Raw genomic sequence first — 13,637 nt, 5'->3', positions numbered from 1 at the left:
ATGTCCACCAGCTGTGTGATGAGGGACAGACTTGTAAATACTGGTGTTAGGTGTCACTGAGTCATCTCTGAGTCAGTGACCCCACAAACAAAAGAACCAGATCCTGGCCCGACCCCACTGTCCCCAAGTCATTGCCATGTTTGGGCAGTTGTTGTGGTCACTGTCACCTGATCTCAGTGAGGATCTGCTGAGCACTGTGGCCTTCGACAGGGACTGGCCACAGCCTAGAAAATCCAAGGGGGCAGCTGTCCTTTGTCACATGGTCATGGTGAGCCGAATCTCCTTGACGACCTTCAACAACCATATGGTGTCCAATACGTGGGCTTCAACCAGGTCTGCTCACATGTGTGTCTTACCTCCCGCTGTCCTCGGTGCCCTCCCATTCCTCCTGTCGGCTCCTGTATTTGATGCATACACACCTCACCCTCCTACCCCCAGGATTGTGGGTTTACCTGCTGAAGGGCTGTGGCCGCGCTGTGTAGGCCCCGTCTGTGGTGTCATTTCCTGACACACGTCCTCCCTGCCTATGCCGAATCTCTGTAGTTCTTGCTGTTCTTCCAACTACACCACGTTCCATACACTTTATAGATTACAATATGGTGTCACCTTACATCCGTGTGTGTGGGGAAGCCAGGAAATGTGTGCAACAGGCTTTGCTGCAGCTTCTGCTTAACTGAAGGGCTGTGGTAGCGGACCTGCTGTACCACCAGGGCCTGTCTGGAAATCAGGACAGTGTGGGTCCTCCGGCTTCATTCTCTCTGGGATATTTTGGGTCCCTTATGTTTCTATCTTTGTTCTAGAATCGGCTTGTCAATTTTTGTACAAGTAGCAGCGGGACCTTGACAGGGACTTGGGTTTGCGGCTCGAATCTGAAGTGTGCTGCTTTCGTAACAACATGATGTCCTCTTGTCAATGAACCTGGGCTGCCTATTTTCCTTTTTTTTAAGTCTTTCAGTAATATTTTGGAGTTTTCAGAGTGCAAGTCTTGCATTCATTATGTTAGACTTAGTTCTGTGTATTTTGGTTTTTGGTGATATTATACACGGAATTTCTTTGGTTTGAGGTTGATCATTGCTAGTGTAGTGAACCTCTACTTTGAAGTCTGCTACCATATTGAACTCAGAATCTGTTTGTATTTTCAGTCACCTTATATGCATGTGAAATCTGGGCAATGATCAAGGAAAAGCAGAGACTTGATAGCACTGTATCATGGTGTTGACGAAGAACGTTGACTGTACCGTGGACAGCTAGAAGAAGGAGCCTTGGTGGAAGTGTATCCAAAGGGCTCGTTAGAAAGGAAAATGGTGAGACTTCATTTCACGTTCTTTGGACGTGTTCTGAGGAAGGCATGGTCCCTGCAGCAGGGTTTCACGCCTGATCATGCAGAGGATAGGTGAACAAGAGGGTCTTCCCTCAACGAGGTGGATTGACACTGGTTGTGCCATGGGCTCAGACACGGCTGGGAGGATGAGGACAGGGCTTCACCTTGTTGTCACTGGGGCTCTGTGAGTGGGAGCCACACAAGAAGAAGAGTGAGGCATGTGTGTGGAGAATCTGTAGGATTTTCTTGATACGAAAGTACAGCATCTACCAATAGGATATTTTCACTTCTCTCTTTTGGCAAGCCTGGATGCCTTTTGTTTCTTCTTCTTGCCTAAGTACTCTGCCTGGAATGTCTAGTAGGGAATTCTGGTGGCCTGTTGTTGTTGTTAGGTGTCATTGAGCTGAGTACAACTCATAGTGATCCTGTGAACAAGAGAACTGACCCCTGTCCTATTCTCTGCAATCCCCACATCTCTGACACACCTGAGTCTACTGTTGCAGTCACTGTGCCAATCCACCTCTTTCGCTGACCCTCCACCTTTCCAAGCACGACGTCCCTTTCTAAGGAATCGCTTCTTTTAGGAAGACACTCAAAGCTTTGAGACAAAGCTCTGCCATCCGTGCCTCCGAGAAGCATCCTGGCTGCACTTGTCCGAAGACTCGCTTGTTCTTTCTGCCGTCTGCGGATAGTCCCTTCTCCAGCACCACAACTCAAAAGCATCAATTCTTCTGTCGTCCTTATATTCACTGTCCAGCTCTCTGACACATAGCATTGATTTCCTCTTGCTAATTTGGAGAGGTCCCTGGCAGTGGACTTTCCTGATGCTATATGTCTCCCTAATACCAAGGGTACCATTTTGGATCCAAGAAAGATGAAATTGTTGACAATTTCAATCCTTTCTCCATTTATCATCACATTGAGTATCGACCCAGTGGTTAGCATTCTTGTCTTTTTGATGTTGAGATGCAATCCATGTTGAAGGCTGTAGTCTCTGATCTTCTGTCGTGTTTCAATTCCTCCTCACTTTCAGCGAGCAAGGCTGTGTCACCTGCATGATGGAGGTTCTTGATGAGCCTTCCTCCAAGCCTGACGTCACCTTCTTCTTCATAGAGTCCAGCTTCTTGAATAACTGACTTGGTCACCTCCTCACCGGGTAGCCCTGTTGGAGCCCTGGGGTGGGGTCTCCTGACAGCTCCTTGCAGCCTGCAGGTCCCGGCCTGTCCTGGCTAGCGCTGCAGGATTCACAAGAGCCAGTGAGGGCCAGGCTGGAGGGTGGGGTGCTCTCCTCCACGCTGGCTGCGTTGCAAGCCCGTGTATTTCTAGGTGTGTGTATATGAACTCACGTGTGTATGTGCATACGTGCCCGTTTGTACGTGTCTCTGTGCATGTGTGTGCATGTGAGGTCAGGGCTGACAAGTGCCCCCTCCCTGGTACTGACCCTGCATCACTTCTCCAGGGCTGCCTCCTCCACCTCCTAAAGAACTGACCCAGTGACCCCACACACGTAGAACCCTGAAAGCGCTCTTCACTGGGCCTGGGGGTGGTGGCTGGCTGGGACCCCCTGCTCGGGTTGGTAAGGCCCTGTCCTACTACCAGCTCAAGGATAGCACCTGAACATGTGAAGTCCACGTAGAGTGTACCAGAGTCCAGGTGAGGGTCCAAGCTGCCATGATGGGGCCTGAGGACACAGCAAATCCACGCGGGAAACCAGGCCCCTCCTGGAAGCCAGGGCCTCTCAGACTTCCTATCTCGAGTCAATCTCATCTAATGCTGTTTTCAAAACCCAAACTCAGGGTCCCCAGGTCTGAGCTCTGGCCTGGACAGAGGAAGGGAAGCTGTCAGTGGCAACCCCTGGCCTGACAGAGGCCAGCAGGGGCAGCCACTGTGAGGGCTGGTCAGAAGGCCACACCAAACCCTACACAGCATGACACACACTGCCCTGAAAACACAGCCTGAGCCTCTTCAGGCAGGTCCAGAAATCCTGGCATTTCCCCTCATAATCTGTCCTAGTTATGCCTGAGATCTGACCCGGAACACTTTTATTTATGACAGAAAATTCATTTCCATGGCAACGCCTCAGGAAGCAGCGTAAGATTATAATGTCCCCAGAAATGCAGACAATAAACGGCTTTTCACAAAATGCAGGGCGGGTCTGAGGGGGATGGGCTGTTGGAGGGCGGGAAGGGGAGGCACCCGGGTAGGCACAGCTCAGGGGTTTTGGCTCTGGCTTTTGAAGAGTGGCAGCACTTAGCTCTTGTCCTGGTGACACATGACCCCAGGCTCCTCCAGCCTCGACGGACACTTGGATGGGCTCTTGTGCTCTGTGTGTGGCTTAGTCTGCTGCCCACCTTGCATTTCAGTCCTGGCCTGGTCCAGTGAAGAGGGAGTTCCTCCTATGGGATACCACTGGGTGACCCTCCAAGAACCTCAGGGGGAAATGAGAGTGGAGCTGCCCATTGGGTTCTTTCCTTCTGATCACACATCTATTTATTAAATCACCTGCCCATCTATCATCCACCCACTCATCCATCCGTCCATCCATCCATCCACCTACCCACCCATCCATCCATCCATCCATCCATCCACCCACCCACCCATCCACCTACCCATCCATCTTTCCATTCTTCCTTCCTCCCTCATCCACTCATCCTTCCTTTCTTCTTTCCTTTCACCCATCCATTTACCTATCCTTCCTTCCTACTTTCTTTCCATCCCTCCGCTCACTCATCCACCCTTCCTTCCTTCTGTCCACCCACCTGTACACCCTTCTGCCCTTCCTTCCTTCCTTCCTTCCTTCCATCCATTCATCCACTCATGTACTTATCCACTCACTATCTATCCATCTATCCATCCACCCAGCCACCCTTTCATCGACCCACCCATCCATTCACTCTTCCATCTATTCATCCACCCACCTGCACATCCATATCTCCTCTCATCTATTCCTCTACCTGCATACCACTATTCTGTAACCTATCCACCCTTCATCCATTCAGCCACTGGCTTTTAAAGACCTGCAGCACTTAACTCTTTTTTGAGGGCTGGGGCGGGGGGAGAATAAAAAGGTATTCTTTATTTACAAAATACTTTGACACACTTGAAAGGGGGATACTATCTTATGAAAAAATGCAAATGGCGGTAGGATAGGGGTAACTTAGTATAAAAGGTAGAGAACTAAGAAGTATTTACCTGTCAACTGATTTCTTCTGTAATAAATTATATAGTTTATTTCAAAACAGACCTATTTAAACATATGCGTTATAGCCCTTAAGGGAAAAATGTAACAATTTTTAAAGTTCCTTTTTTTTTTTTTTCAATTCCGTGTAAGTACCCAGCCTGTGTAAATCTGGTGGGTTTGGCTGTGTTTTTCTGTTTTTTTTTTTATTTTTTCAGTTTTGTTGTCATCTTAATTAAGTGATATATAAGCCTTTGTTCTGTTCAAAGACATCTGTTCCTTTAAATTGCAAATGCTCACTAACTTCGTTTTTGGTTATCTCATAACCAGAGTGGCTACTATGAAGTTTGTATTGCAATAATCCGTTTATTGCATTATGCTTCTTCCATATGTTTGGGAAGCCCTTGGTCTATGTTTCATATGAAGTTCATCTATGTACGTCAGCTCAGTTTTCACGATGTAGCTGTTGTCGTGTTAATACATTTCACTACCACTTCTTCATATTGTTGTTGTATCATTACCCTTCTGTTATGCTTTTACTTTCTTAAAATTTGGGTAACACACTGCAATGTAGCCTTCAGTAGATGGCTTCTCTGGAAGAATGGATGGCTTATGGAAAATGTTTTAATTTACTTCCGTCAACTGTCCTCTAACACAGCTAAATATGGTGTATTCATCTCCATCTGAACAGTAAATTTTACATAAAGGTGCAAGTTCTGTTAGAAACTGTGCTCCCTTGTTCTGAAGTCTGCTGCAGTTGGTATTGATCTGATAAGAAATGCTTTCGACTGCTTTTCCACTTTAAAACCTGGATAAGATCTTGCCAGTGTGATGACACATAAGGTTAGAGTGCTGTAGTATACAGCGGTCTCCACAAGGTTTCCCTTTGACACCCACCTTATACCGACGAGTGAAGTATCGGTCCACAAGCGACAGTACTGAAGGCTCGGTAGCCATGGCGACCTCCAGCGTGACCACCTCAATCCGTCCTTGTATCGTCCATTCTCCTGTACAACCAGCCAAGCAGCCAACACCAATTCTTCCATCCACGCATCTGCTGCTCTATCATCTTTCCATTCCTCCTTCCATCCACTCACTCACACCATACGTCAGGATGGGACTGTGACTTAGGAGATTTTTAGTGGCTGTTTTTTTGAGATAGGTCACCAGACCTCTCTTCTGAGGCACCTCTGGATGAATTTGAACTGCCAGCCTTTCGATTGGAAGCTGGATTACCAGGGGGACCCCTTGCAACTTCTAGTTACTCTAGAGCTATTTCAGAGTGAAAAGGTAGATAGTACAGCATGGTAGCTCCGGGTAGCAGGTCTGAGACGGCCTGCCTTTCTCCTTTCCCTCCCCATCTCCTCAACATCCCTTCTTCCTGTCCCCTCTTCTGAAGAAGAGCCAGCTCTCGTAAAAGCCCTTAGACAGCCTTGCCTGTCCCGAATGCTACTGCCTCATGGATGCTGGTCTGCACCTGCCAGCCCTGGTCACCCTCAGACCTGACCCAGTGAGGTACCTGGTGCAACCCCAGGTGCGTAGAGGGCCGTGGGCATTATCCTGCAAAGCCCCTGCCCTCACTGTGACCCTCTGCTCCTTGGCTGAACAAACCCTCCACTCTTCTAAAATTCCTGTCGTATTTCCCATGACAGGACAGGAGATTCCCTAAGGGTAGGTCCAGCTGAAATTCTCACATGATAGGAAGGCCCCAAGGCCAAAAAAGACCTCCTTCCTTGGGTGAGATTTATGAGCTGAGAGATCCGAATTCCAGAGGAAATTCTGGGAAACCACCAGTGACATGCTTGATTTAGGGTCACAGAATGTTGGTGTCGAGCCTCCAAGCCCTTGAGTCATCATCTGGGAAGTAGCGTGAGAGGGTGAGAGGGTGGGCCATGCCTGGTGGGGTCCTTGGGACCAGTCTTGCCTCTTTCTCTCATCCCCAGCGCTATTCACAGCCACTTTCTGTGCAGGTTTGTAATGTCCCTTGGTCTGGTGTGTCTATTGATAAGAGCTGCTGCTCTCCTCTGTGCCTTACGGCCACAGAGGAGATCTTCCATATTGAGCTTCGTTCTTCAAATCCACAGTCCCTCTGGTGTGACTGCTCCCCTCTGGTGTGAACAATTCATCTCTCTACTCATTGGATTCACAGACATTTAGGGGTCAGGGGAATGGACAGGATCCATCCTACCCCATACCTGTTCCATCCTGCCCCTTGCCTATTCTGTCCTTCCCTGTGCCCATCCTGCCCTGTGTCCATCCTGCCCTGTCCCCATCCTGCCCTGTGACCATTCTACCATACCCTGTTCCCTGCCCTGTACTTGTCCTTCTGTTGTGGTCACCATTGGGCATGCTGATGTATTTCCTTCTCTCCTGGACTCACTCAGCTCTCAGCCCTGGAGATTCTAACTCCCATATCCTCTGAGGTTCCACTGTGGCTCCGTGACATGGGGTCACGGTTTGTCGGAAAGACGAACAAACGTACAGCAGTCTGCTGACTCTATTGCATCTGCCTGGGTGGGGCTGAGGGGAAATCGGATGTGAATAGAGGCAGCAAAGTCCAGCAGCATTGTCCAGTCCACCTTCTCTTATCTCCCTGGACCTCCAGGAGGGCTGCCTGTGTCTGCCCTGGATACTCCTACACACCAGTTAGGACTCAGGAAAGGTTGTGAAAGTATCTGGAGCTGCCAGGCCGGTGGCAATTTCACAGCCATCAGGATGCAGGCAGATCTGCCAGGTGTGTGGCCAGACGCTCCAGGTGCTCTAGCAGTCCTGCAGGTGTACAGACAGACCTCCCCCATCCCAGGTGTTCAGGAAGATCCTCCAGGCTCCGCAAGGGAAACTGCAGCGGGTTTCTGGGATCATCTTGGCTCTTAACACAAACACCAAGGAAGCAGCACATTTAGAGGTTGATAAGTGTGATGCCTGGCGCTGTGGCAGCCCTTCTGCAGCCCGAGGAAACTGTTCTGAAGACTGACACCAGGTACACAAGCCTGGGCCCTGAGATGGTCCTGGGCATTTGGCCAGTGAAGTAAGTGACCCATCCCTTACTTTGAAGCCATGTTGGGCTGGTCACCCTGCCCCAGGCTCCAAGGTGTTCTGCCTGCTCGGTCTTTCCACTTGGGCCTGAGCCTTGCTGTAGAGGAGGACACTTGGCAAAGGCGCTTTTGGAGCACTTGGAGGGGCAGGGGCTGCTGACTGGTTCCTGAGCCCCAAGCTCCAGCCATTACATAGAGCAGATACTCAGCCAGGTGCCCAAAGGGGCCTGAGTAGAGGCTGGCCTAGTGGTCACCCACCACTTTCTCCAGGGGCCACACTGGGAACAGCTACCCTCCTCCTCCTTTGAGTCGTGTGAGCTGATGGCCATGTGGCTTAAGGGTCAGCCTCACTGTAGGCCTTTCCCACAGAACTTTGAGGAGGGACTGAGTCAGAGGAGCTATTTTTAACTCTGCTCTCTCAGAGTCACTATCTTAACTTTTGAGACACAATTTATGCTCCTTAGAAACTCCAACTGGCCCCAGGGAGGTCCAGGAGTGGCAGGGTGAGTTTGCCAGCAGCCTGCTGGCCTCCACTCTCTTAGGAGGGGGCAGGGTGGCACGCTGGCCATGTGGAACTCCAGATGCTTGTGCCAAAGGCTGCCTTCCGGAAGCTTCCTGGGCAGTCCTCCACCACCGGACTCCCCCCACCCCCTAGTCTCACATTGAACTCTGCAGGGAGAAGCTGGGACAGAAGACGAGGCAGAGATTTCCAGCCCCAGTGACCCCGTGTCGGAGCAGAGCTTTACGCTTTTAATGACTCAATTTTTCTGGCTTGATCATCAGGCTTTTCTGAGGCACATCTGGGTGGACTTGAACCTTCAGCTTTCAGGTTGACAGCTATCTGCTGGGTTATTTGCATAGTCCAGAGAGTCCAGGGTCAGCTGTGAGATTCTGGCAAGTCGCTGCCTAGCAGCCCCATGACCATTCGAGACCCGTCCTGGCCGTCTTGCTGTGCTTGAACCCATGGCGGCAGACGTGAGTCCAGTCCATCTCATTGCAGCTCTTCCTCTTTCCCACTGAATGTCCACTTTCCCAAGGACCATGTCCTTCTCTAACGCCTGGCTCCCCCTGACAACAGGCTTGAGCAGACGAGATGAAGACCTCGAATGCCCTGTCAGTTTGGGCTGGCTGGCCCCTGATCTGGGTCACGTGCTGTATGTAGGACTGTCAGCGTGGGGGGTCTAGGCTGCCCACATCAGGAGACTGGGAAGCCCTCGTTAGATACCCACCTCCAGCGAAGTTCCAGGGTGTCTGGGACCCAATGCCTCACACCGAGGTGTTTGGAATAATCACATCGTTCTAGAGCCAGCACGTCTCAGTGCAGGTGCAGACAGGACCATGCCCCCCTGAAGACTTGGGGGTCCCTCCTGCTAGTGCTCTGTAGCTGTAGCTGTCCTCCCAATTCTTTGTCTTCTCTCATGCATCCTCAATGATAGGGTGCAGACTTGAAGCATTCCGTTCAGTGCTAATTACTGCAAATTGAACAGTCCTGGAAGCTGGTGTCTCCCATATCGGGACTGGCCCCTGTACTGGCCAAGGGTCCAGCAGAGAAGTGCTGTAGGGCAAAGCTGTCCGGGAGGTTCTACCTCTGAATGGCCTTGGGAGAGATGGGAATCACAGGAGGGGAGGATGAATGACTCCTGGGCAGCTCTAGGCTATGGGGAGGAGCACGGCTGCAGTTCGAATCCCCCAGCAGCTCTTCCAGAGAAACAGGCCACCTCCTCTAGTGCGATTTTCAGCCTGGAAAATGGGCTGGAGGGGCAGCAGTGAATTGGCTGTTTCTCAGCAGCAATAGCTTTGACTTTGACTGGATTACTGAGAGCGAGGTGGTCCATTTAAAGACCAAGTTGTGTCTGACACAAGCCACGACTTTTATACCTGATTGCTTTCTGCACCTCTGACACTTGAACACTGAAGAAGCACTGACGCTTTTGAATTGTGGTATTACAGAATGGTATTAAATGTGCTGTGGGCTGTCAAAAAAGAAAGAAGTGTCTTGGAGGCAGTGCAACTAGTGTTCCTTAAAGGCAAACGTGGCAAAACTTCACTGCATCTACTTTGGGCTTGGGGTCAGGAGGAATCAGTCCTTGGACAGAGGCATGTTGGGAAAGGTGGAGGGGAGGTCAGAGAGAGGAAGACTCTCAAGAGACGGCTCGATGCAGTGACTTTAACAGTGGCTGGAGAAGAGCAGAGGTCCAGATGGTTGAGCAGGCCAGCGCAAGGCTCAGGTCTATTGTTCATAGAGTCCCTGGGGGTCCCAGACCACCGTCAGCGGTGCCCCAGGAGGCAGCTTACAGCCTTGAAAGGCAGTAGAGCACAGCACTGCTCTGCACAGTGGCACTGAAACTCACCTGGACAGCAACTGGCAACACCTGTGAGGCCAGTGAGGCCACAGCATGGCTTCCCATGCCTGCCGAGGCACTCAGTTAACCGCAAGCCTGGAGGCGTCTCAGGAGAAAGGTGGTCGAGTGAGAGAATTTTCATGCGGGAGACCAGGGTTTGAATCCCAGTCAGGGTTCCTCGTACTTGGCTGTGAGTGGAGGCTTATATTGCTGTAATGATGAACAGGCCTCCACAGAGCTGCCAGACTGAGATTGAGCAGGGGGCCTGGCTATGCCTTTCTGAAAAAGTGAAGTTCAGTCACGAGAAACTTCGAAACGCAGTTCTTCTCCGAGGCCCAGGGAGTAAATGTGCTTTGGAACTGACAGCAGGTTTGAGGTTTCTGTTTCCTCCCTTTCTGTGGTGCTTGATGTCATGTTTAGATCCAGAGTGTGCGTCTTCTTCCCAGATCAGGAATTGTCCAAGCCCTGGCTGCTCCCTGTACCGAGAACTCAGCAGTCCTGGCTGAGTTTTGCAGAGGCGCCCAGTGGCCGGGTCTCCACTCCCTCCTCATCGTGACTGTCTCCCCAGATTTCACTGAAACTCCCTCTTTACTGTCCAAAGCTGGCCCTGAGCTGACTTTGCTTCCCAGGATTAACAGGCTACTTTGAATATAGACTCTTCTCCAGCTCCATAAAAGTTTCACAGGGTAGTCGTTCTCCAGCAGGGCTTCTTCTGAGGGTTGTGCAAGCTTTCTGGGAGTGGGGTACTTCTGTGCTGACTCCTGTAATTACTATAAAGTTAGCACCTCCAGGGCCATTAGAAAGACCAAGAGCTTCCAGGCACATGCGGTTTATGTGGAGGCTTGAAAACAGCTGCACAAGCAAGCTTTAGCTGGGTGTCAGTGGGCATGTCTCAGCAGCTGGGGATGGAGCCTTGGGCCAGAGACCTGATGGGCTTGAGAGGCCCAGAGCAAGGGGGAGAGGTCACTTAATTAGAGTCTGCGTGCCTGTAGTTGAGTTCAGGGTCTGCTACTTTCTTGGGATTCCCAGATACCAGAACACTCATCTCTATCTTATTACTAAAGGAGATAGGCACAGAGGGACTATGATTATGGTGATGGGGTGGTGGGACAGTGGTGGGGATGTTGTTATGGCGGTGATGCAGATGACTGGAGTGATGATGACCATGGAGGCAATAGTGGTGATAATGGTGGTGGCGATGGAGGTGAAACGATGCAATGATGATGATCGTGGTAGTGGTACGGTTGGAGGTGATGGTGATGACTGGAGTAATGATAGGGAGGCAGTGGTGATGGTGGTGCTGACGGAGGTGACAGTGATGGCTGGGATGATGGTGGTGATGGTGGTGGTGATATTGATAGTGGTGAGGGTGGGGTTGGAGGTGATGATGACTGGAAATGATCATGAAGGTGGTGGAGATGGTGATGGTGGTCGTGATGCAGTTGTTGGTAATAGAGGTAGTGACGCTGGTGACCACAGTGGTGTTAGTGATGGAAATGTGGTGGTGATGGTGGAGGCTATCTGCAGCAACAGTCATGATTTTTGGTGGCTGTGTGGTAAGGATTAAGGTCCCCGTGTTGTTCCTTCTCAGCTCGCTTATTCTTTCCAGCGTCCATTGTACATGGAGCTGATGTGACTATCTTCGTGTGGACGGCATATGGTTGATTTCCGGGCTTATAGCACTAAAGAGCTCTGGTGGCCTAGTGACAAGAAACTGCACTGCAATCCCAAAGGTATGCAGTTTGAGGCCACCAGTTGCTCTGTGGAGGAAGGATGGACAATCTCCTCCCATCCGATTAAGTACTTCTGAAAACCTTCTGCAGCCTTGGGTCTGGTCCAACTCCGCAGTACACAACAACGACAGTGAAGATACAGCAATACAAGTATGCTCTTGTGTGTCTATGAGGAGTTGGGATATTGACCTTGGGCTCTTGTGTCTGTTGTGAGGATGTCTGTGAATCTGACTCCTAGCTCCGTACCACGCATGGTCTGTGGCACATGCAGGTCTTGTGCACACACATATGTGTGCTGCTGAGAGTGCCTGTGTCCCCAGGCCCTCACACTTCCCTGAGCTGGACACAGACCTCTCACATTCCTCTTGAGCTCTTTGCTCTCAGACAATGCCTGCAATCTGAGCTCCGTGGGAGCAGGAGCAGAGGCAGAAGCTGGAGCTGGGCGTGCAGACACGTGTTCGCGGCCAGCAGCACACAGCTGTTTCCTCTTGCGGCTGCCTCAGACTCAGATGGTTTGTTTTATTGAATGAATTGTGTTTGCTACCGACTTGCAGCCGCGTAGACGCCCCGTGACAGATGTCCAGGGCCTTGCTGGCTGATTCCTGCCGTGCATGTGGCTGGTGCTGGGCTCAGGCCACTGCCGTGTGGCAAGCTCCTTGGTGCTTAGCTAGGGCTGGCCTGGGCTGGCTGGGGCACTCTGAGGGACTGCCTCACGCAGCAGGCGGGACCAGAAAGGGGGGATCACACTGCCCCCGGGAGTGGAGTAGGCTGATCTGAGGTGGGCATTCCTGCAGAAGGTGGCCTGGCACCTAGGGAGGAGGACACACGGACCCTATGGGTGGGGTACACTGCTCCAAGGTGGTAGCTATATCAGCTCACCTCAAGTTAGGGAAGGCAACAAGAGATTTTTTTTTCTGGAAAGACTTTTCAGCTTATTAGAATAAAACCATATATGGCATTTAACAATATTTCTTTTTTACTTCAATTGCGTTTAACATAGGGAAAAAACCTGAAGGAAATGTAGAATTTCAGATAAATGTCTCTTTCACAATCTAAGATTAAGAAATAAATGGTTAAATAAAAAAATGGCTAAATAATTTAAAGCTTGAAGACATCACTTGTTGCTGAGAGCTATATATTTTTTAATTGTGCTAAAATATATATAATATTTGCTACTCAGCGACTTTTATAGCCCAATTCAGTGCCATTGATTAAATTCATCATGTTGTGAGAAAAACGCTGCTCTCATTTCTATTCAGAAATCCAATAACTCCCGACTTGAACGCCACCTCTGCCCTGGCAGCCATTAATACTCTGTATTTGCCTCTTCTGGATATGAAAGACATCCCCTCCCCTCCTTTCTTGTTTTGTTCTGTGAGTTGGATCCGACCGGCACAGGAGGAGATTACCTGCCTTCTCCAGCGGAGCATCTGGTGGATCCGAACCATTCACCTTTGGGCTTGCAGCACAGCTTCTTGCCATTAGGCCTCCAAAGTTCCCTAATCAAAGATCTTTTTAAAAATTATTTTCCACTTTATTTTTATTTTATATTGGTTTACATACTAAAGTTTATTTTTATTTGAGAGGAAAAAAATGAAATATTTGTTTTTTATTCATTCATTTATATACATTCAGTTTTATAACATTGCAATTAGAATTTCATTTCATCATTTGCACATGTATTTATAGCATTAATTACAACAGATGAACACAATTCATTATGTCTTAGCAGTATATTATATCTTGCTTTTCCTTTCACTCAATTTACCTGTTTATTAATCTTTCTTCCCCTGTCCCTCCCTTCTCATTGCTGGTAACAATCTAAAAGTAATTCTTGTAATTTAAAAAACCCTCACTCCGGTCCAGTCAGAACCAAATGACAGGTTTCTAGGCCTGTAAGTCACGTGGGAGGCAGCGTGTGGGGTGGTCTCCTGAGATAACTTCTGGTCTTGCTTGATAACCCTGCTTGTCTGCCTGCCCATGTGGTTGCTGGGTGCAGAATGACAGGCTCTTTTGTGGTCCTCCTGA

General features: G+C 49.8%; 1 pseudogene; it reads right to left on the bottom strand.

The window, feature by feature from the left end:
• Positions 1-4,951: 4,951 nt before the first annotated feature.
• LOC102862978 lies at positions 4,952-5,456 on the bottom strand (annotated as a pseudogene).
• Positions 5,457-13,637: the final 8,181 nt, after the last annotated feature.

Source organism: Elephantulus edwardii, unplaced genomic scaffold (genome assembly GCF_000299155.1).
Source record: "Elephantulus edwardii isolate Elephantulus edwardi_28Jun2011 unplaced genomic scaffold, EleEdw1.0 scaffold00080, whole genome shotgun sequence".
Classification (NCBI taxonomy): Eukaryota; Metazoa; Chordata; class Mammalia; order Macroscelidea; family Macroscelididae; genus Elephantulus; species Elephantulus edwardii.
The sequence above is the reverse complement of the archived record's forward strand: the minus strand, read 5'-3'. Positions and strand labels throughout refer to the sequence as shown.